At 45.4% G+C, this 25,205-nt stretch overlaps 1 long non-coding RNA gene across 1 annotated transcript in view; it reads right to left on the reverse strand.

Moving 5' to 3' along the window:
* LOC121097051 overlaps positions 1–15,627 on the reverse strand; it is a 29,607-nt gene extending 13,980 nt beyond the window's left edge. Inside the window, exons 1-2 of the long non-coding RNA XR_005830757.1 lie at positions 15,365–15,627; positions 8,230–8,429 (exon numbers count right to left, since the gene is read on the reverse strand). This is a non-coding gene — a long non-coding RNA (uncharacterized LOC121097051). The remainder of the gene's footprint in view (positions 1–8,229; positions 8,430–15,364) is intronic.
* Positions 15,628–25,205: the final 9,578 nt, after the last annotated feature.

Raw genomic sequence — 25,205 nt, forward strand, 5'->3', positions numbered from 1 at the left:
GGGAGTTGCGTGTTGCACAGACATACACAGACTGGTGACTCAAGCATCCAAAAGCATTGTACCCCTGAAACACCCTCAGCCCAGCCCTTGTGCACTGCAGGACAGACATCACCAACATAAACAAAAGCTCAGCGTTTCCCACCAAAGACACAGAGCAGTGCTATTCCAGCTGTAAACTGTTTCCGACCTAACCCAATGTCAGTGCTTTACAAGACTGGAGAGTTATAAAACGGACATGACAGAATATGATGACAGTGCGTTGGCCTTTGCAATAACTCAGGGACATTCCTCTGTGGGAGCAGCATGGAGTGGTGCAGGAATGAGGCAGGTAGGAAGCAGGTGGAGAGCAGAAGCATACAGCACTCGCTGCTCGGGCCCCTCTGCAAAGGAAGGGCTTGCAGACACTTTGGAGTGTTTTGTCAAGGCTGAAAGGTGTTGTCAGAGAGCTGAGGGAGCTCGCTGGGAAACAGCACGGACACAAGAGACATGGCACACTGCACCAGGCAGGGGACGAAGGCTGCCTGTGCTGACATGGGAGTGCTGGCCCAGGTAGCTACACCTGCCAGGGCTCCGAAGGTCTGCCTGCCTCCCATGGTGAGGGGGAGCTCAGCATGCTGGGCTGATGGCTCAGTTCTCCGAATTGGAAAAAAAATCCCACCAAATTAAAACAAGAGGATTTGCTGTGAAAAGGACAGTGATAAGAACATGTTTGGACATTGTACTTTTTTGTAGAACAGGGTATGCCCTGGTCCAGCATCTTCCAAGCATTGCCCCCATGACTCATCATCATCAAGTCTTCCCCTCCTCTTCCCTCCAATTAGCCCTGTCCCACATAAGAACCCAAAGGTGTCATTCCTGCTTTCTTCAGGCTTGAATTCTCGTGTGTCTGCTCACACGTGACCTCTCTAATGTCTGCAGCCTACTCCTGATAAAGAAACCATATCTGAGGGGACTCTTGTTTAGCCAGTGATCAGCAATTAAAATCTTAGGATCGGTCTGCAATGCCTTTCTTCTGGCGGGTAACTAGAGCAGCTCTACAAATCAACAACTTGCACTACCTTTCCGGTCAGGTCATCTCCAAAGCAGGCGGCCTGGAGCAACAGCAGCTCTTCTCCTTTCCAAGGCCAGTGGCACGTGGGGTGCACCCTTCCTTTACTCATGCACACACGCAAACACCGTGACCTCGAAAGTAAATACTGGAGCTAAGACCATGCTCCTGCACTCTCCTACTCAATTTGTAGGACAGGAGAGAGGAGGTTATGGGGCAGCAAGTCTGATGTAGGCAGCTGTCAGACTGACAGCGCTTGTGTATGTAGGAAAGTGAAAGCATCTAGGTGGGAGTGCACAGCCAAATGAGGGGTCGAAGGGTTAAGAGAAGAGAGCCCATTATTCATCACTACCACTGTGTTCCAGGCATAAGAAACATTTGGAGCTAATTAGAGGGAGAACAGAACAATGCACTAGAGAAAGCAACAATGCCCTGGTTCAACCCAGCAGATGAGCTCCCTGCTCAGAGCAAATTGGTCTAAAATGAGTATTGCTCCATCTCAAAACCAGAAAGGTGTGACCTACTTCTCTGACCCTGGCATCAGCTGGCAGGAAGAGAATTGACAGAATGATTCTTCGTTCCCATCATGTGGAGATAGAGCATATTCAGTTCCATTTCGGAAATAAAAGCCAACAGCTTTTCCAGCTGATCTGGGGTAACTAATAACACAGAACTGCACTCATTAGCTAAGCTGGCTTGTGTTGTTAAGAGCTCCAAGACAACAACTAAATGGACTTGGTATAAACAGCCATGATAGTGTCTATGTGTCTTAGAAGCCTTTACTAATAGCCTTACACATTTCCAAATGTACAGTATATTCACTTTCTAAATTATTTCAATGGACTTTTGTGAGAATTTTGCTTCTGACAATTTTCAAAACAGACTACAGCACCTGAATGCTAGGCTCTATGCAAGATCTTGGGACCCTCTCAGATGAACACTCCCAGAGAATTATAAATAATTAGCTGTAGTTCTGGAAGTTATTTTCCAAAGCCACATAGAAGTTGCAGTGTCAAACTAGCTTGATTTTATTGTGAGGTTATTATTTGGGTGTCATCTTTTAGTGAAGCTACTCTCAGACACTCAGTCTGCTGATCACAGGGTTCATGCTCTGAAGAATAAATGAATACTTCAAGTTTTGATGTCTGGAGAAGGAGGGAAACATCGAAGGCTCAAAAGAAACTCATTTACTAGTGGACTTATGGGCAACAAGCAGGTATTTTTAGGTAGCCTTGTTCCCTGGTATTTGTCAACAAAGAAATCTCAAAAGCTCTTGCATCCCAGAGTGTCTCAGTGAAAGCTGTACTTCGTAGCCACTAGACAGGCAGCTTTAAAAACTGTCTACAGGCAGAAATTAAGGCATCGACATTTAACAAGTGACAACTACTTTTTATAAAGAAATGCCCACCAAACATTTTCAAACCATACATAAATCATCACTTCAGTTGAACTGGCTTGAAAGCAACTTGACACATCTTCACAACACAAAAAAAAAAGTGCAGGACCTGGAGGATGGTAGCAGGCTGTCCCAAAGGGAAAACTGTCTCATGAGCCAGCCTAACATCCTCCACAACTCAGCTACATGTCACATAAGGAAGAGCAGGTCGCACTGCATCTGCCCTATGCCAGCTTTCTGTGTCAGATGAGTTGTTTAAAAATATAGCAAATATGCATGATTGCCAGGACAGACAGGCACTAACTTGAGTGTCATTGCTAAAAGGAGGTATTACCACCAGTGGTCCAGGAAGAATGTGGATGGGCTGACAGCATCAAGGAATCACAGCATGATTCCTTACCCACAAGGGACCACTTACTGATGTTTCCAGTTGGCACTTAGCCTATCATTAGGCTAAACAACCTGCAGTATTTGCTGTGCAATTATGCTGCCATGGCAGTCTACACCCAGCCATTACAAAATAATTTCACTGTAGTTACCAGGATGCTCACAGCTTCAGTGGTGTATGTCTGGTAGCTCCAGGGCTGCTTCTTGCCAGACCAAATGCCAGTATGACAGTGCAGAGTTGCCATCTAACTAATTGCATCCTTAAAAAAGTTAGTATCTCCACTCAAAGAGTGAGAAGTGAAAGCAGGAGGCAAAAGTCAATGGCAGGGATAAAACACCAAGAAAAAGAGCAAAAAGCTAGTCTTTGTGTTTGGGAGACTCCACAGACCTGGATTCCTACCTTCTGCCAGAAACTCTCTGCATCTCAGAGCCTATCCGGTACAACGGTATATTCTGAGCAGCAGACATTTGAAGAGATGCCTGTACTGAGGATACTGTATCCCCAAAGGAGGTGGAAGAAGCCTGTTGACAGCATACCTTCTTGTTGCCATATGACCAAATCAGTTGTTGCAGTAATCCAGGTATATTCCCTATGCTGTCCACAACAAATGGATAGTAGTAATATTTTTGAGTGCAGATTCCCCTGTACCCACACCAGCTTAAAACTGGCTTCAGAAAAGGAGCTTCTTCACCCCCACTTTGTCTGGTTTGTTCCAATCAAATTCTTTGGAGAAGGGACTGGCGGAAGCTCAGGGCGTGTGTGAACATCACCCAGCACTAGGAAATGTAGCATCAGTTTTGGCCTCCTGTGGCCAAGACCACATAAAAGGCAGACTTGGAACCTTCAGCTTGGGATTTAGCAACAAGAAGGTATTTCAGTGGCATCTGGGAAGAATGCTCTCCAGCCATGTAGTAATGGCTGTCTGCTGGGTTGGAAGATCTTAATATTGTTTTAGCAAGGCCAGTCTCTACAAGTGGCAAAGCCACTTACTCAATCTCCTCTACTCTTTTCTGCCTTCACCAGCTCCGCTAAGATCAATCGATGCTTCTTGCGTGAAGTGTCACTTCCTGCAAAAGCAGAAAGTGATTTGTGGTTATGGACTTGGCCTGAGCAGCAAATCAGCTGCTAAATGGGTCCTGAGTTCAGATCCAGCCTTGGAGAACACTGGGAAGCATTCACTGCCACAACATTGTCATGGAAATGGATGCCTTGCAGTAATTCTAGCCTAAGGTATCTTCCTTTCAACAGTCTTTTGAAACTTGTTGAATAACAGTAGTGTGAGTGAGAGACTATATCAATGCCAGTTCTCTTATCAGTGATGCTGGCTCCTCCAGTAGCTCTCCATTCTCTTACTGGTATAAATGGCCACCTTCCTTCCAGCTGTATTAACCCTCACTAAATCAAGGTGAAGTAGGAACTTCTCTCCTGCTCCTCTTTAGGATGGCAAACAGAAACATGACAAGTTTTTCAGAAAGTATCAAGAGGGGAAGCAGTATTTAAGACTTGGAAAAAAAGGCCTTCTCTCAACGAATTACATTTTGTGAATGATGCCTTGGGCTGATATACAGCTGCTTAGCATGAAATGGCTTTCCAAAGCACCTAAACGTGACCCTGCCTGTATCTGCTTTTCAAATGGCTTTGGGAGACCTCAGAATTGTCAGAAACTGCAACAGATGTTTTTCTTGTCTCCGCTAAATCTAGGATGCCACCTGCAAAGATTCTTAAGTGCAGAACATTTACACTCACAGACAAGAGTGATGTGCCACCTATTAGACTGAAGAGTTGTCATTTCCAACTGCTAGGATTTTCTTAACTAGAAATAGGCACTGCAGAGAAGCACCAAGACCCAGCAAAAAGAAAAGCTCTGGCATCAACCTTTATTGTTTCCTTTAAAGAAATTGCTAGCAGAGACCTTTAAAATGAAATCAATAATGATTTAAGTTCCCATCTCCCCTTGTCTGCTCTGAGCAAATCACAGATTCACTGACGTTGACATGTCTGTTATTATTATCTTGTCTAAACAAAGAAAATAGTAATAACTTCAAAAATGCATCCAGAACTTGTAATCAGTAGGTCTCCAAGTAATTTTCAAAAAGGACAGTGTAATTATCTCAATTTTATGGGCGATTATCTGCATTTTAATAGTGGAATAACTAAGGCACAGGAAGAGAAATTAACTTGTCAGCTGGCCAATGAAATACCAAGGAACAGAGCCAGATATCCTGAATCGCCATCAAATGCCCTCCAGATAACACTCTTGCTAATATAATCAATCAGAAATGTTACATATCACCCATCTTCAAAGAATTTCACAAAAGTGAACAGACATCGTCAGTGTTAAACCACACTGTGCATCTCAGTATCCCATTGCACCATCTGCTTCGATCATCTTTGCTCTGCACTTATAATTCATGTAATTAATAGTTCCCATTCTACGAGGGGTGAGATAACTGACTTATCTAGCAATCACTTCAGAAAGAATATTATCAGAAATAGGTCTGCATTCTAAATATACACCTACCCCTAGATGAGCTGGGCCAAATACCAGCTCTACGTGAAGCAATGCTAGCAGCAAAGCCAGCATAATCCAGCTGCTTGGGCATTTGTCCTTTATCCACACACCTCACATGCACCATGGTGCTGCACCTCTCTCAGCCTTCCCATGCCTTCTTTCCAACAGCCTGTCACCCACACCATCACCGCAGCCAGACCCCACATGTACCTGCACGATCTCTCAGTCCAAGTCCAGAAGCTTGAGAAGTTTTCTCTGTACTCTTGGTGACAAGGACCTTCTGTGGCTTGGTCAAACACTCCTGGCTAAAATAAGGGAACACTGCAAAAGGAAAGTAAATAAAGCTGACAATGAAAGACCACAGCTAAAACATAACTACTTCTGCTTCATTTCCAGATCATCAGATCAATGTCAAAGGCGCAGGTGGTGCCTTCATAGAAAGCCATTAACATTAGTTTGCTTTACAACTTGTATTCTATAGTAGCCAGCTCAAAATTACTCACCTAGCCCATCACCCAGCTTCTACCAGGCTAAAAAAAAAACCAAACAAAAAACCAACACCAACCCCCCCCCCAAAAAAAAAACAACCAAACAATCTGTGTCCCAACATGTCTCATGCAGATGGCAACAAGGCAGCCATGACATCCTCACTGACAGTCTGTCACAGGATTCATCACATGCTGTAAGCAAGCAACATCTCAGTCACCAAAACGTTGAAAACTACCAAAGAGATCTCAAAGATCTTAAGCTGTTACAACAGAACCTGAGGTGGAAGCACAGGGAGCCTCATGGGTTACTACGATCATCTGTTGGTTTATAGAAGTTTCTAACACATTTAAGTGGATTCCTTGTTGCACGTGTGTTCAACAGCTTTCCTGAAACTATATTAAAGTCAGAGCAGTGTTAAACAAAAAGGAAAAAAAAAAAAGGAAAATAAAAGAAATTGTGGGTGATTCTGTATGAAGCACTAGTATCAACAGCTGACACAAAAGATAGAGCCGGAGGGGGAAAAAGTGTGGAGCTACTGGTAGTCTCTCCTGAGATATGAGGAGGTGTAAGAGTTGTGTGAAGCCCCCAGATCTCACATGTTCCTCTGCCTAGAAAGTCCACAGACTTTCTACGTCAGTAGCAAAATGCAGAACCAGGAGCATTTTAGATAATTTCAGCCTCCCTAACATTCCCCCTGCACAGATCTGATTTGACTGTATTGATCATCTTTACTCAGAAGAGAGAAAGATGCTTTCCACAGAGAAATGCAGAGCAAAAGGATTAGACTGAAAGGACCATAATTAACAAAGATATTTTTTTTCTACTAGCAAGTAGGATTCCATTCTGCACGTTACTTTCTATACCTTTAGCCCCCAAAGCACCTCTGATTTGCCTCCCAGCATTGGATTCAAACCTGGTAAATAATAACTTTCTAATAAATCACTAATAAATCTCACACTTGAGATTTTAACCATCTGAATATTAACCTCTAAAATGAAGGCTCAGTTGTGAGTGTGTTTATATGTTTGATTTCATACACTCATGTTATTTGACTCATACAGGCAGAGTATTATGTGGCTGAAATCTCCAGATTAGTTTTTGGGAGCATGTAGCAAGCCTGAATTGGCGAGATCCAAACCTAAGCACAGAGAACTTGCCTATTAGAGTGTTGCTGCTCAGAGCACAGTGCAGGCTATGGCATAGCAAGAGAGCCATTAATTAGACAGTAACGATCCCATGGGTTTTGCTCCATTCTTCTATACATCACATGTTCCTAACTGTCAAATTCAGGGGTAATTATTTTCACCCCTCTCTTTTGTCTTTTGGCTACAATAGTTCATAGCAGCTAATATCTCTGCTGAGGAGTATGGCTTTCCTAAGGTGGTGTTTTGGAACAGCAGTCTCCAAGATGGAACTGAAGACCATGTCCACAACATGCCACAGATTAGTGGCTTTCAATACTACTTTTTTCCTTCCAGAAAGCCTCTCTGCCCATCCCTTAGATTGGTACAGAAACTAAGGACAGCCTTGCAAGGTGCCAAGCAACTTTCATCTCAGTGAAGTTAGCAGGAATTTAGAGTGCTTAGAATTGAGCCTTTGCAATAAATGATTTACACAATAAACGGCAGTGATCAACAAGCACACCCTAATACCATCCTTGTACATTCCCATATTACATTTACAGACATCAAAGGTGGTGTTGCAGTTGGTCACTGCAAGGTAATTTCAGCCTCTTTTGCTGTGCTGTCCTTCCTAAGCATTAGGGAATAATGCAGCACCAATATAACAAATGAGACAGCAACATACGTTAGGAATTTGCTGCAACTCCAGCCCTCGGTGACTAGCACAGCTTCAAGTGTAAACAAACAAAAGCTGCAATTTGCGCCAACTGTTTACTCTGATTTTAAGTCAGGGTTAGTTTTGCCAGCACAAATTATGCCTCCCTTTGTCTTCAAGAAAGCTGGCTGTAGACTAGAGGAACTGAGACAATTTTTTTCTATTAGATGAGCTGTCTGATTAGATAGATCCCTTTTCACCAGCTTTTACTTCTCCATCAATGACCAGGAATTTTACAGCATTTATATCCCTTTGCCTTCTACCGTTACTCAAATATAGATTTAGCCTGTATCCTCACTAGAAGTTAGGGAGACAGAGATTCATCTGCTGGTGCAAATCACAGCATGAATGCCAGGGAATGAGATCAAACTACTGGGCACTTCTTCACCCTGTTAACGTAAGTCATGAGAATCCAATTCAAATTTGGGGTCATTAAAGCAGAGTACTTAGGATTTTCTTGGCCATATAAGAGCTAAGTTTTCAAAATGAGACTTCAGCTCCCAAACAATTCCCAGCATGGATGGACTAGCTGAAAATAAACTGTTACTGGCTTTGCTTACCCTGGTAATGAAGAACTTCCTCGTGCTTTACACAAGGGCTTGCACAGAGAGAGACTGGGCTGGGAAGTCACAGGTGAAGGCATGGGACTCCCAGTCAAGTAAGAATCTGAAGCTTTCCCATTACCATCTTTGTCATGTTTCTCTTCCAGTTGCCCCATCTGGAACTCTTGCTTGTTTTTACCATCTGAGATTTCAACAGCCTAAAAACAAGCAAAACAACCCCTTTAAACAACCAAAATGTTTGATCAGATCTTTTATATAAATGAAATGCTAGTGTATGCCAGGCATCTGAACTTGGTAAAAATAAATGAGTGCCTCAAACCCACTATTGTTCTCAAGGTCTCTGACCTTCAAAACATCATTCTATTCTATTTGTAAACAACACAGACATGACAGAACATGTGAATACCACTTCACCCTTTGGTAGCAGCATCTATCCCAAGACCTCAAAGTGTTCTGCAAATATTAGCTAAGACTCTCATGCCTCTAAAGAACTCCCACTCTTCTGCAAATATTAGCTGAATCTTACCCCACACCACTCAGCTCACAGGAGGTTAGTGCTATTCTCCAAGTTCAGAAAGGTTGAATGCTCTGGCTAAGATTGTTCAAGAGTTCTTTAAAAGACTCAGATAACAGAAATATGAGTTTCTGAGAATTTTATGTATCACCCAAACCTGCATGTCACTTTTGGCAATTCTAATAACACCAGACCCAAATCTGTACCAGTCTAGATTTAATTTGTACAAGAGAAAGCAACCAGGAAAACTAAACCACTAGTTTAACTACTTGCTTTCTGTCCCCCACCTTTTTCAGTCACATAGCCATTTATCCTTTTGTGCACAACCAGGTAAACTAAGGAAAAGGAAGCCTCAACCTGCATTTAGCAAAGAACAGAAAGCGGCATTGGGCCTGGACCAACACCGCACACAGTTAGAGAGAGCAGTGATAAACGTTAGTTGAACTCACCCAGGTTTCAGGCCAACAGCAGTTTAGCACAGCTGCAGCGGTACAGCTGGACCAGTTGCTGGCCACTGATGTACGAACACAAAGATAAAGGCCATTGTAACTTCTACATGGTAAACAGCCTAAACTTCCTAGGAGGGCTCGTGGGAGGCAATTCATTTCCAAGGCACAGAAAACGTGCTTGGCTTTTGCTCGTGTTTCTCTTCTGCATCTTTTGTAAAACTGGTCACGGACATTTATTTAATGGAAGTTTTCAACACATCTAGTTAAAGGGCATCACTTCAAGTCCTGGCCAAAACTCCAGTTTACGTTGATTTTGATTCCCTCTGGGCTATGCTTCCATCAGAGGGTAGGAACACCTTCCCTCTGTGTTGTTTTGGATCACCCAGACTTCCCAAGCAAGCCCATCTACTTGAGGATTAGAACAAGAAATAAGTCTCACAAAGCTGGAAGCTCAGAGCCTGCACATTGCAGAGTTGAAATACAAAGCAAAGTTTCCAAATATGCTTTTCTTGCCTGTAAATGACAGTTTATTTCCATCAGGGAATCATTTAAGAAGAGTATCTTCCTAAAGGAATGATACGACTCTATATTAACATAAAATTGTACCTAGTCTAAGATAATAAATATGATGCCCAGTCTATAATTATAAATAATGTGTTAGGGTTCCTCCCTCCCCCTGAATTTTCCTTTCTATGTTTTATGCAGTTTTCAGTCTGCATTGAATATAAACTGAAAGAGCTGAGAGATGCTGACACAGGAGAAAGCAATGATTATAGCAGCCAGTATGACATTAAAGTTCTCCAGGTGGTTATTTTATTGTTGGATAGAAGGGGCCAATCCACATGGGTGTTGGCTTTTGGCCTTTTTACAACATACTGTTAACTCTTGGAGTGCACTGTGACCATTACACAACACTGATAATGAGTGTTTCCAGAGCCTTCCAAGCACTGCAGGGGCAAAAAGAGGTGGTCAATGGACAACAACCTGACAGCCTACAAGTACTATCTGGTTCCTTCAGTAGAGAAAACTATCGGTTACTACAGTGCATTTAAATCCACAGGTAAAATGCAGAGCAAAGTATAAGAGGTAGGAGCCTGAGCCAGCCAGCTTCAGAAAGAAAACAAAACCTGCATCGTCAACTCAGGGTTGGGTGGGAAGGTCCAGCACAAGTGAAGTGATGGATTGTTTCCCTGAATGTCTGCAGCTCAAGACCGAGTACCTTTCCAGAAGTAGAACAGAGGTCCCAGCTTTTGGTGGAAAGGTAAACCATGCAGATTTTGGTGGCGTGACTTATGGAATTGATCAGCAGAATAGCCAATCTGTCTTTGATACAGTGCTTCAAAGCAGGGAAGGAAAAAAAACCCCAATGAAAAGGGGTCTGAAGCCCACTTTCCTTATTCTGTGACTCAGACTGCCAAAAGGAAAAGAGTTCTTCAGTCACTAGAACTGATTTTTCAGCTGAACTGATGCACAGGCCAAAAGGGTTGAGAAACACTTCTGTGCTCTGTAAGAAGCCTGCCCGACTGTCCTCAGAATGGCAGCCAGATTCCCTTTTCCAAGAGGTCTGCTGGAGGTCGTGCTCTCAGACCAGTAGTGTGCTCACTTCCCAGGTGCTCTGGCCTTGCCTCTGGACTGTTATGTGCCCTTCTCCCATCTCCTCACCACCCCTCTCTGGAACCCAGGTGTGCAGTTGAACACTGTGCACCCTTGAACATGGTTACCAATCATGCTCTCCAAAGGCTTGAAATGCTTCTGAGGCAATACAGTGGGGCACAATCTCACAGTCCTGGAGAGTTTCCTTTTTTCCAGAAAGTGAAAAGATTCGCTTCAGGAAAGTGAATCCACCTCCTCTCTTAATAGGTTCCCCCAACTCATAATTCCCTGGCTAAAGAGCTCTCTCAGATCTCCTCTTAGCTGGTGTGATGGAAAGTCTCCACCTCCCCGTGCTGCTCTACTGCAGGTGGTGTAGGAGGGCGCTCAGCTGGAATTACCCTGGCACAGGGAGGACAGACAGCCTGGCTGCCGTATGGCTCCCCTGTTGCTGCACGGAGCCCCAGATGCTCCCTGTGTGACTCCCTGAGCTGAACCGGCTCTGCGGGCTCCAGACTCACCAGGCGAGTGCCCCTACCCTCCCGTACACACAGGTTACCATCAGGGCTGCCAAGAGGCCCCGGAACCACAGGCAGGTCCCTATTCTGCGGGATACTGTGTAAACGCAAGCTAAGACACTCCCTGCCCTGAATCGCTTTATGTTTAAGGAGAAAAGAGAAACAAAAGATAACAAAATAAAAGGGTGACCTTAGCGAGCGCACACAGTTAATCCAAGAACCTGGGCTTTTGTTGCAGAGCAACGACAAGTTTACCACTGGTGCTGCTGTTGGCATTTCTAACAGACCAGTGGAGTCACAACACAGCTGGTGTGTCTGGTGCTTCCCACAGGCTGTGCACGCATCCAGGGAGCGCTTGGAGCGAGGCAACCTTGTCTTTGATGTTGGGATGAACAGAGGATGAATCCGTCTTCGAAGCGGTGTCTTCGTACCTATCAACTTCTGCCACACCACAGACTTCCTTTGAAGCGAGAGCAGCCGCACAGCGTTCTCATCTTGGCTTCCCTGCTTGCTGCCCAATCCATCCGTCCATGAGGAGGTCACATCCCCTCTGACAACTTCTTTGCTTTGCAGCTTACTCCTGCTCATTTCAAAGAAACTGCCAGCGTTGTGTTCTTTTCACAGAACCCCAGGGAACTTCTAACCTCAAAATTAAGCAAAACAAAGTCCTTTGAATATTTTCCAATTAACCCAAGATTGACACTAACGTTTTTCTCTCAGTGTTCCCACTATTTGAACGATCGGATTTCTCTTGTATGCCCCAGCTGCCTGACCTTTTGCAGCATCAAAGATCTAAGTAATTCCTTTCCTAAAGATCACTCTGGTTTTAAAACAGAGAGACCGTTTTCTGCTAAGTTCACTTCTACATTGCTCTTCTAGGTTGTGTCATTTAGTGGCAGAGATCAGAGAAGCCTTGCAGCACAGCACAAATCCAGGGAAGATATCAAAGAAGAGACAGCGTGGCAGGTTTCTCATATACTAGCAATGAGGGTGAGTTAACACTGCTGAAAGCCTTCAGGGTTGCATTCTGCTCCCAGTCTCACAGCATAAATATCCAGAGAAATGCCTTGCTGTCATGACAGAGGGTTAGCTCTGAATATCCAGAGCCAGCAGAGAGCATAATTGCAATGCCATAAAAAATGTCAACATTTGTAATTCATGCAAGAGGCTGGAGGTAGCAGGCACTGTCCCAGCCTAGTGCTTGCAGAAGCACGCTGGCCTTCGAGAGCCTGCAGGCACCATGACCTGTTAGCCAAACTTCATCTGAGCTGATGCTGGAACACAGGAATCCTCTCGCTTGGCTAAGACAACAGTTCTGCCAACAAAGTTGCAGGCGGCTTCTGCCCAACCCGGAACAAAAGGAGGAGATGGTTCCCAACACACAGTAAAAGAGCAACACTCCCCGCAAACACAGAGACCACACAGCACCCAGGGAACAATCAGCACATTAGAGACAACATGTATACCATTTACCACCCACTGTTACTTAGGTAGGGCACATCTAAGAGCTATTGGGCTGATTGCCAGCGTGTCCCAACTGCCGAGGTGGGGACTTTCTGAGCACTTTCTGTCCATTAGCTTGCAAATGTGCCTCTGAAGAAGGTAAAATACTGTCACCCATACTTTATAGATAAGAAAAGTGAGGCACAGAGAGCCGAGTATCCCAGTTCTCCCTCCCTTCTTTCTAAACCATAAAGAACAACAATCTTTCCCCCCCGTTACTGGAGCCAAAAGGCTCTCTCAGAACAAGGGAAGCTGCCCCTTGCCTGAAGCCAGGTAGCCAAGAGTAACTGGAGGTAGCAGCCTGAAGCCTATGCAGTGACCAACATGGTTCTACCCTGAGACCTTTTCCTCCAGCACATCTCTGGGGTCCTTGGCTGTACTCAGGAAAACATGCTGTGCTTTGTATGCTCAAGGAGTTCACCTTCAATAAATAATCCGAACAAAGGGAGTCAGTGCTGGCACAGTTGCACGGGTTGCTGCAGGGAGAGTTTGCAGCAATGTCAAACTCACCTTTGCTGGTGGCTGCTGCCACTTGCTGGGAAGGAATCCAGCCCCCAAAGGGGAACACTTAGGAATATCAAGAGCCAAGAGCAATTTCACCCCCATTAGTTAATATCAGATGTAAAAGACACTTTCCAGCACATACCAAGCAGTCATTGCCTCCTTGAAAGACAGTTAAGAAAGATTTAGTGTTTAGGATCCTTAAAGGATAAGACAGAAATATACAGAAAGATATTTTTTTTTTTTTCAAAATAATTGCAGGCTACTATTGCTCAGTAAGCATCACTAGCACTCAGAGTACTGCCTGGAAAAGTCCTGGGTCAAAGGCATGTTGTTGACCCAACCCAGAGAGCAAGCAGTGAGCCCCATGGGCAGTACTGTTCAGGATGTTGGGCACAATGGCCAACAACATCCTTTCTGGTTTTAATAAAATGAAGTGGCATTCATTCCCCCCATGCTGGAAAAACAGAGAAAACATTGGGTGACAGGTCTTTCTGAAGGAAGAGCAGGATCCAGGATTAAACAATAAGACATAGGAAAGTGCTGCTGAAAGCCCCAAAAGTAGTTAAGCAGACTCCCAGTATGAAGCAGGACTGTGCAGCACTCAAGCCCAGATCCCTCAGGGCACTTGCAGTCTCTTGCAGCCCAGAGCAGACTTATTAGTGTTGGGTTAATGGGCCAGCCTGAAGCCGGTCCAGAGAACGCTGTTCAGTCTACAGGTGTATTGCAATCGGATTCAGCACCAAAGGTGGTCCTTCCCAACACTGAATTAATTTAAGAGGATGAAGGAAAAGATGCATGGCCCTTGAGAGATGATTGTGGTCCTATAGAAATGTGGTAAAAGGAGCATGAAACTTAATAAGAGTAATAAACAAGAACAACAGTAGTCAGCTCATCTAGGAATGCGAGTTTCCAGTCTGGCTAGCCCAGAGCTGATGGCAAAGGTCAGGCTCACCCTTTGGCTCCCCAAGCCCTCCAGGACTGGCAGCTGCGCTGCACCACTGGAACCAGCCCTGAAACAGCAGAGTCTGCCTTTTCTTGGGCCAGGTCAGAAGAGAAAAGCTGGTGGAGGGGACATGTGAGGATGGTGGATGTTCCCAGAGCAGGGACAAGGAATTCAGAAAATTTCTGGCTGACTTTGGTTCTCCCACAGATGCTCTGCATAGCCTTTTGCTAAATATCTGCCTTCCTTTCCCTCTCCATCCTCTTCTCTGTGAAGTCCTTTGTTTCTCTATCTGGAAAAACCCAGGAATAAAAGAACTTTCCCCTTTCCATGAGTCAAATACACCATTGATAGCAAAGTATATAACATAAGCTATTATTGCCTAGAAGATGAAAAAAAAACCAAAACAACCCTCCCTTAAGATACCCATACCACCATGCTCCTGCTACAGTTTCTAAGCGCAAGAATTTCTGGCAAGACCTGGATTAGAAACCAACTTCGCTGCTAAATAAGTGCTAGTAGAAATAGGTAAACAGCCTTGCACTCCGTCATACTCCCTGAAAGACTGAGCATGCCAGCAAAGGCAGCACAGACTCTCAGAGCAGTAAATAACCAAGCAGGCAGAGCAAACAAATATTTGAAACTACATACGGCAGAAAACCTTTCTTTGGAAGGAAGGGGTGAAAACAGTTTTGTCAGAAAGGAGGAAGCTTTCTCCCCTTCCCTTGTCCCCACTCCTCCAGCCTTTCCTTCTCTTGTTTACTTTGTTTCCCACCAAGTAAGAGAATATCTAGTATTTGTGGAACTGGGTTCTTTCTGTTTAACTCCAGCTGTGCCCACAGCCCGCATACTGGCTTGGTAAAATTTGCCCAGTCTGACGAAGTGGTTTCTCAAACCATAGTGATTTTTACACTATTAAAATGACTGGCCCTTGATGGGACTAGCAATTATGTATGAATTCCAAAGGAAAAGCTTGTTGCATGGCACAGCACTGTGTCTGGGGACGCAGGGGCTTTCTGTGCTTTTTGCTGTAGCTCTTTTGAAATACGGCAGCACAGCAAGCTCCACAGGAAAAAAAAAAATCCCACAGAAAAACAGCCCAGAGGAGTTTTACCTGTCACAGACGTGGGGTTGGAGGGACCTTGCTGTTAGCCTCAGGTCAAGGAAGAAGCAGCGTCCAAACTCAGAGAAAGGCTCTTGCCAGGAACACCCATCATGAGGCTTCTTGGGGGAGGTGGGCTCCTGCTGCGGTCCCCACCACAGGGTAGCTCTACCACTTTCTTTATAGGGAATACCTGCACGCATAGACCCAGAGATGAAGAGGAAGGCAGCTGGTTTCCTTATGTTTGATTTAGAAGTGGCTGCTTTGGGATTGAATACCCAGCTCTTATCAGAGAGGGCTTGGGACCTGCAGCTGTATTATCTGGTATCAGAAAGTCCCCTTGGGCAGGGACTGTGGGAACAGATGCTGACCTCAGGCAGGCAGCATGAAAACAAACCTCAGCACAAAAGGCCAGGACGCCGTGAAATAAGAGTCCTTGGGAAAGGAAACCGGGAGAAACCAAAGCTGAAATCTTGATGCTTCTAGGAGACGTGGAGAGGGATAACTGAACAGGATGAAACATGGCCAGCACAGGGTTGCACAAGGACAGGCTGAGGGTCTGAGCAGGGCCAGCAGCCTGGGCCAGCTGGGGAAGGAACAGCATCACCTCTGCTGCAACCGAGGGCTGCTTCCAGGGCGGCAAGCAAAGGCTGTCAGTGCCAGCCATGCTGATGCTTTCTGTTTGTCTGCTCACTGAGGTCTGGCAGACTCGCCCTTCCATGTCTGCCTGGTCAGTGCCCAGCATAGCACCGAGGGCCTCTCAGTCCTGCTTGAAGGAAGCGAATAAACCTTTGCCTGGGATGAGACAGGCACGGGGAAGGTAGGTGGCAAGCCCATCTTGCTTTCATGTCTTTTCAGACTGAACATTTTGGAAGGAAAGTTTGCCTCGGACTGAGCCTCTGTCTGGGATTAATTCAGCTCAAATTTGTAGTCACCACAGGCAGTGGGGAAGCTGCAATAGCTATTAGAGAACAAGCCAAAGAAGTAAAAGCAAGCAAGAATGAAGAGTAGCCCTTGCCCTCCCCTAAAAACAGAAAGGAGGCACAGGGATCCAAATAAAAAAAAGCAACTACTAGCCACCAGTACTAGTAAGTCACTGTGGGCTGGCCAGCAGCAGGACAGCCACCCCCGCCAGAGCCTGGCTGCCAGCAAATGGCTCTGGCGCAACAAGCATGGCACACCCTCCTCAGGCGTTCGAGCCCCAGCCAAGCAGCCCAGAGCAGACTGGAAAGGCCAATGGAGCTGGGAGCAGCCACAGACTGTGGCGAGGGAAGGAGGGAGAGGAGTCCTGCCCCCTGCTCCCCTGCCGCAGGGATGGAGAGAAGTGGCCAGCTTGCCTCTTCCTGCAGTTGCTGCTAGCCAGGTGCCTCCACGATGCTGATGTTGGTCATTCTTTGGCTGGGGGATCCAAGTGGCCAAGATACCCAGAAAGAACAAACTGCAAAAGGAAATGAGACCATTGCATGGCGTAGACCGGAAAAACGCAACAAGACAGCGCAGCACCCAGCAGCATCACCCAAGACGACTGACACCCTGGCTGCCCTTGAACACACAGGCGCCACTGTCAAAGCCTCAAAGAGGTGACAGTGTCCTACCTGAAGGCTGGAAGTGGTTTCCCATCCGCCCATCCGTGCAGCGCCGGGCCCCGCGGTGGCTCCCCGCGTGCCAGTGCCTGCTCGGCCGGGAGGTGGCAGCAGATCGCCGCCTACAGCGCCCAGCCCGGAGCATCTCCCGGAGCCACCCCGGTACCCGGGGGACAAACCCTCCCCGACTCCCAGGGACAGGACGAGGATGGCGGCGGTGCTCCCTGAGGGCATCCATCCTCCCCGGGGCCTTCTCCCACCCCTGCCCCGCTGGGCCCAGTAGCCCCCACCCCATTTCACAAACACCACACCCAGGAAGCGCTTTGCCACAAACTGAGATGTTTTAAAAACAGCCCGCATCAAGAAAACAGATGGTAGCAGCTAGGAAGCTCTGATTATTATTGATTAATGCAGGATTACCGTTAGCAATAGGAGATATTGGGAGCAGCAAAAATTAATGCAGGCATTTCCAGTGGAAAGGGAAAAAAGAGCCATGAAGCAAAAGCACAAGGAAGGAGCTAAGCATGCTGCCCAGGTCTCAACATGCTCTCAGCAATCAGGAATCACGCTCAGATAACATCATGATCCACAAATGTTTGTCCCCTGCATCATCTATCAGCCTTTAGAACAAAACTTTTTTTCTGAAGTTTAAGAAAATAATATTTTAAAAGTAACTGGAATTATTTTCCTACGTTTTGAAATTTCCATTTCCATCTGCCAGCTTAGGAAATACCAATGGGCAATCAGACCAGCCCAGCTGAAACAGAGAGTCCCAGAAATCTGTTCCCTCTGGATCCCTAGGGCTACCTTCCTCACACCTCTAAAGCCTGAAAACCAGCTGGATTTTTGAGTTCCTACATTTCATCTCTCCAGAGCTGGAAAGGAAATTTGAGCATTTGGTAATAGCATACTGGAACACTGACTCAAAACAGCACGGACACCAGTACAAGGAATGGACTGGGACGTCCTGTTCGTCAGCCCCTACCTTTCATCCCATCTCCGCAGCCTGGTGCCTGGGTCACTCCAGCCTCGGTCCCCATTCCCATGCCTGTGTCACATAGCCATCCCCCAGGCAGTGCACCACTGGCTTGGTTTGCTCCTCTAGCCCCAGGTGGAACTTGATCTTTCAGGGAAAGCATCTGTGATGATTGAAGTCACTCCTTCAACCATTCTTTGTTATTTTCATGTGCTGGACCTCACCTCTCTTGTGTAGCATCCTGTTCATCCAACAGGAGAGGTTCACACACAGCTGTTTGCCACAAGTGGCGTCAGACAGAAACCAACAAGCAGCTGTCACATCCTCTTCCCAGAAAAAGCAGATCTGCTTCATAGGAGAAACCCCTAGGAAACATAATGGATCATAGAAAGCAATACTGAGCGGGAACGCAGAAAGTCACCGACAGCATGCCATGTCTTAAGACACAATCATCTCTATTTAAATAATTCCTGCTCTGGGGGTTTTGGGAGTTGGGTTTGGATTTTTTGGGGGGTGAAGGGACAATGCATGTTTGTTTTGTTCACAGTTTTTCAAATCTTCAGCAAGGAAAATTGTATAAATTTGTTCAGAAATCCATTAAAGATTAACTCCTTTTCCCTCAGAAAATACTGTCTCATGTTTAGGCTTGATCACATTTTCTGTTTCAAGGTAAGCCCAAGACTTTTGGCCCTACCCACAGGCAATGTGAATGTTTTCTCTTTGTAGTGTCTGTTTACATGTTTGAAGACTATTCACCATTCCCTATCTCTTCACCTGCAGAAGAACCCTTCAAGCAGAGACAACTTGATGTAACGGCAACTCACATATTTTCAAATTTATTGACTTGCTCAGAACATTTCAAATATAACAAATAAGGGGAAGCAGAGGGACAGATCTTGAACCCAGCAGCTCTTTAGCAGTAATGAAAGTCACATAATCAAAAACTGTGGTTTATTTTTTTTTTAACCAGATGTACAATCTGTTTACCAAAGACTGTATCAAAGTAGAAGATACGGACTTGCCTGCTTTACAGGTTACTATGGAGACATCCTTCCCTTCAGTATTCTGTAAACAGACCATGTTACACAGAGGTGAGAACAACTCATTTTTGGCCATTCAAAAATTACCCATGATTAGAGTGTTTCGTGTGCTATAAACTAGTAAATATAATCTGTGGTGAATTGGTTTGTTTTATCCCAAGTTTGGCCAAGCAAAACTCAACTGACCAAGAGATGACGCTCAAAGATACACATTTTACAGCCTTACAATTCTTTTGAAGTCCCATCAGAGGATCGATGCCTTCACTTGCTGCTAAGTACCCAAAAACTTTTATATACATCTCCAGAATAACACAGGCAAATCCCATGAAGCATGAATAAACATGCCTCAAGCGTGTTTCTAAGAAATTATTGTAAATTATTTTGCACGGTGTCAGAGTAGGAAAACTAAGAATATCAAGTATTTGATATCAATAGCCCTGTCCATCGATTCCCAACTGCCTTCAGGTCACAACTACTACATTTTTTTCCTTTAGAAAGTAAACTAACAGCCCTTTTCTGTAATCAACACCATGGCAACACCATTATCTATGATCTATGGGCCTCTAAAAATATGCCTTCACTTTCTCCTTTTTATTTCACCAGCATTCTCCAAATGCCCAAGGTGCAGCACCTGTCAATTTCAATACTGCTTCCTCTGTACCAGGTCCTTGACAGTTCACTACAGTTTGCAGAAACTACAAGGATTTTCATCTATTTCTGTTGCTTATACGGCAGTTTTCTTTCTGTAAAGCTTTCCCAGAAATCAGAACTAGAAATAGGACAAAGCTTCAGTAGTGGGTTAGGATACAAATCAAATGAGAAACAGGCAGCAAAAGATAAGCAAAGCCTAAGTAGAAGCAGAAAACATGACCCACCAAGAAGGCAGCTCGGGTGAGAAACTCTCAATTCAACCGCACTCCGAGTCATAAGCCATGTACACAGCGTCGCTGTTGGACAACCTCCTTTCAGGGAGATGGCCACAAACAGGTCTCCCACCCAACCAGAGGTCACCCGTGTCAAAGGCACATAAAGCCCAAACACTTTTGGTCATCACAAGTGCTAAGATCACCAAGCTGATCAGCAGCAACAGGACAGAGGTGGTCTCCATCTGACACCACGAGGACACTCTACCTCTGCACACCAGACCTCTTGCTTTTCAAGGCAAGGAGAGCAGTTAAGGCAGGGATCTAACTCATCTGAAATGAACTCTGCCAGACCAAATCCACAAGCATTTGAGGGCTGAGAGCTGTAGGTATTTCCCCAGTGCACGGTGGTATCAGTGCCAACAAAGCCTTATGCAGAACCTCACTGGCCTTGTCTGTCCTTGTCATGGGGCACTAAAGCACAGGAGCAGAGAGGACTGCAGCATGGCTTAAGGTCTCCAGTGATGGGACCCAAGGATACAGGTTAAAACCAAAGAAAACTGTGCCTCAAATGAGAATCCTCCCTTCTTCCCTTTCCAGATGCAGAGAGTTTCTGCTCAGTTATTTACTTTGCAAAACCACAGTTATTCCAATGCTGCCTTTTTTTTTTCTTACATAGAAATATGGATGATTACCAGAAAAACAAATAATTGGGATGGAGCCCAGCTGGATATCACTGAGGCAACTAAGTGAGTATGCCTTGTGGAGGAGGAGAAGAGAGAGTTACACAGTTAGGAACTGTCTGTTGTCACATTTAGGATAAACATGACAAGCAAGAGCTGCTTGTCCTCCTGCTACTGAGGACAAACTAACCACTCACAGTCAGAAAAAAAAAAAAAGTACATCCAGGTTTCCTCAGAAAGAGGTTTAAGAATCTGACTTAGGAAGCTACCTGGAAATACCCCCTTTTCTGCCTGTACTCACATAAGCATGTAAACACACATGTTTATTCTTAAATTCCACCACATTTTTCAGAATTTAAACCTGTGCTAAAATACTTTCTTGAACTGCATGTTTATCTTCCTGGATTAAATTTGGATTAGTCACCTCCTGGGGCAGATGAGACGTCTCTTGGTCTACTCAGTTCTCACAATGGAGATTACCCTCATTTTCGCTAGCCATAATAAGCAAATACTGCTGTAGCCTGAAGCTCAAAAACGAGACACTGCTAGGTCGATCTTCACACTTTTAATTGAGGTAAAGAAGACAAAGATGAGGATGGGTTGAGGCTGGGACGAGCACACCCATTTCTGTCTCCATGTAAAGTACAGAGTTTTCTCCATGTAAGCATGCATTAATTATTCAGGCCATCGGGAACGGAGGAAGGTCCAAAGTCTACCTCATCTGCTCTCTGGTTGAGGTCTTCCTCCCATCCACAGCTATTCTCTGAGAAAAAAATTCCATTATCCAACAGCTTGTTTGTATTTTTCTCACAAATCTACCTATAGCTGTCCCCCTTCTAAGATTGCCACAGCATTACGGGTCAGGACACTGAAATATTCACAAAGCAATATTGCAGACGGAGCCCAAGCTAGGTAATACGCCGTTTCCTATGTCTTAGCTCTACCAAGAAGTATAGAGAAGTGTAACAAAGAAAGAAGAAGCTACATCCAACAGGCACGTTATTCCTATTTAAACATAATACTGCCAGGAAGCACTTTGGGATGCTACAGTCACCCATAGCTTCAACCATACAATGTTAAATCTCCCAGGATGGAAAAGTAGCCTTCCATCGGCTGCCACCTTTCCCTCCTACATCTCAGGCTTCCAGGTTTTTGTAATCACACTCCTGAGCTACTGACACTACTTCTGCCTCCAGCTTTTCTCCACAGCCATATACAGGCTGAAATATTGTTGAAATAAACTTCCACTCATAAGAAATTGTCAGAGAAGTGTCTAAGAAAAAGCAGGCGTTAAGATCAAATGCACTCAGTACCTTTTATTTCTGACCTTAGCCCACAACCTTAACTCTGGGATTCTCCACACATCAAAGGCTCAGGGCACCAAACGCAAATTGGTGGTTTTGCAAGTAACAAATAACAGGAGTGTGCATGAGTAGAACAGATGCTTGTGGTCTTAAGGGTGGAATTGACCAAGAGAGCTATGAATAAGCCAGCAGTGTGAGCTCATGACTCAGATGCCCATGTCTCTGCCGGGCCGCGGCAATGGATTTCTTGCCTCAAACCTGATTCTCTTCAGATCCAGCTTGTATCTTTTTCACCAAGGCCAGAGCCCCAAGCGCCTCGGGGAAGAAGAGCCGAGGACATCCATCAGAGCCAACAGTGAGAAAACACTCTGAATCATTCATAACACTCAAATAGCAAAATTAAAATTAAACTACCTTACATGACAATGGGAGATACGCTAACACTGAAGAAATTCCAGGGCTACTTTTATGTGCTGTACAATGAGCAAAAGCGGGAATGAAATACTTCATGGCTAAAAGGCTTGCCTGTTTGTTTTCTCTGTGGATGGATATATTTCTTGTTTTGCCTACATTTATATCAAGTCTTTACATAACTGTCGGCTTCATACCCGAGGCTATCTTCCTGAATCAAAATCTCTGCCATACTGCTAGCAGAAGAATAGGCTGCTTCTAGCTTTTTAACTTGTTAATAATGAACTTGCCCTTGTCTGATTCTCCTTGTCCCCTTCTCCCTGTGCGATACCTGCCTTGGGAAGTACATAGCTTTTGCATCAGTGTTAAAGTCAGTTTTCTGTACTTGCTCAGATGGTTGTCAGGGCTAGTTTTTGAGGTACGGTCTCCCTTTCACAGCTCCCAACAAGATCTGCTAGAGGAGAGCCAGTTCCCGAAATATATTTCTCTCACACTTGTTTTTCAGGGTTCTCCACTCCGCAAAGACTGACAGTGTGGTAACGAGAGGCACTCCAGACTGGATTTAATGCTACCATATGCTAGACAGAATGAGAATCCATACTGCAGGACAGCAGCCGGTACATTTCCATGTTAACAGAAGCCTGACTGCAAATTGCATTTAGTCTCAACAGCTCAGTTCACTGCACACAGATGCCATGGGGGACTGTGAAGTTAGCAAGATGTGGGGGAGTATGGCTGAATTTTTTAAAAAGAGCTTTGGCTGATGGGATGCCACAGACATTTGGAGCTGATGGTATGAAAGAAAGTTGCTGCTGCATTTGTTCTGCCAGAAATAAATAATAAGAATAATGTAATGAGCTGTTAGTCAAATTACAAACTCTTGCTAGGCGGGTGATTGTCTGCCGATACAAACAGCAGTATAGGCACTGTCAAACGCTGCTCTTACAACTTGACAGCCAGCACGTGAATGAAGTCAGAGAAGATGAATTTACTCATTCAAAATAGGTCAGCATGAGATGAGATGGGTTTCCAGTCTGAGTGTGCCGTGTATCCCTGGGCTGGCTGCAAAGTGTACCTCTTAGCTCTTACAACAGACTTCAAGCAACTGAAGGTACAGCGAGACTAAATGGCTCAGGCAGGTTTTTGTCTGAGCTCACTGATCTGCTCGGATCTGGTAGAGAACAAGAGTTCTTCTCCGCTTACTTGCACAGGATCAACCAAATCAACTCTGTGGCCTCTGTCCAGATCCTATGACACAAAAATACTCAGCTCAGCTCACCCTTTTGATGAGCAGGCAGAACAGGGAGGCCAAGGACTTTTCACTCCCTGGTCCGAGCCATGGGGGTGCAGATCCAGGTCAACGTAAAGGTGCCTGGCAGTGTTTTGATGGTGTGGTACAGAGGGTTTCACTGTCCAAAGCTCCCAGGCCAGCATACATGCACAGATAATTTGAGCACTTCTAAATATGAAACGGAACCATGGTTGCAGAAGTACTGCATGTAAACACAGCCCTTACGCTGCGGGGTAAACGCTGTGCTCCATGTGAATCAGGCGAGATCTCTTCCTTCCTCTTCTGCCCTACTCATTGGAAAGCATCACACGGTTCAGCTGCTTAGATCAGTGTCGGTAAATGAAGCAGACACTCTCTCAAGGCTCCTTTTCCAGTCTGACATCTCTATGAAGCATTCCCACATTCCTGAAGAACAAGGGAAAGCTTTCCCCACCCCCACTGTACAGTCAGCCTGCAAAATTCACTGTCACTGAAGGTCACCAAGTCAAACACCGCAGCTGGGTCATTTTATAACCATTAATAATCCCTGTAGCTCAGAGAATAAAGATAAAAGTGATCTAAATCCTGCTCTTCAGGACAGGAGCCAATCTTCCCCAGGGTCAGGAAGGAATTGCTCCCACACACACCCCACAGAAGGGATTGCGCTTTCTGCCAGGTGCATAGGGGGTTCATTTCTCCCCCATCTCTCCCACCATTTGTTACCAGAGACCACAGGGGCAGACAGGAGCACGCTGTGTGTCACGCTTCCGTAGTTTCACAGATGAGTGGCCACCAGCCAGGAGATCCAGGGCTCCAGGTTAAGCAGACATGAAAGCATTTGCATAATTTCCTAAAGCCCCATATCAGCGAGGTGGCAACAACTCCCACGTGCTGCAAGCTGCCTTGTGAAGTTCCAGGAATAAAGCGCTATGGCTCAACAGTCCCCTGTGGCATCGACTATATTTCTGGGCAGCAACTTCACTGCTAGGCAAAAGGCATTTTTCAGATTCTCCCTCTAAACACGTTCCCAGGAATCAAGCATGCACATGGAGGGGGGGGAGGGGAGGGAGAGAGAAAAGCCAGTTTCCCAGGAGGTCTTCTAATAAAGCCCAAACCAAAAAAGAAGATCATGGAGGAGCTTGGGATTTCAGACAGCAAGAAAAAGAGAAGCAAGCACTCTCCAGCTCTGACCACACCACAGGCAGGATGGGCACTACAGACCTGTTGGCAGGAGGCTCCGTGTCTAGGGAGCCAGGAGGTTTCCAAGAGGAGCAAGGATGGTCTCCATAGGGCTACCAAACATCAGACTTCCCCAAGGAAGGCTTCTTTTCCTACCCACAAAGCGCATTAGTCACTTGTCTAGGGATATTCAAAAGAGCAGAATAAAGCTCGCAGCAAGAGCTCAGCTCTCAATCCCAGACCAAAAGACAGCAATAGAAATCGCTGGGAGAAGATGGCCAAGTGCCCCAAGCTGTTTGAAAAGTCAGAAAGAAGCTTTACACAGCAAGCAAACCCACTTGAGCAGGTAGCTGCTGAGTTGGCTGGCAGTGAGCCATGGAACTGGCTGCCACTCGGGGTGTCTATGCAGCTGAGCAACTCAATTTAGACCTGCAAAGTAGATGTGAAAGTGGGATCTGGTTCCCAGCTGGAGCTGGATGGTCCTATGAAACTTGTTCCGTGCTTCTAGGCATCCATGCATGCTTTTATGCAGTTCTTGGTTTTC

The sequence above is a fragment of the Falco naumanni genome, chromosome 13, assembly GCF_017639655.2.
Source record: "Falco naumanni isolate bFalNau1 chromosome 13, bFalNau1.pat, whole genome shotgun sequence".
Lineage (NCBI taxonomy): Eukaryota > Metazoa > Chordata > Aves > Falconiformes > Falconidae > Falco > Falco naumanni.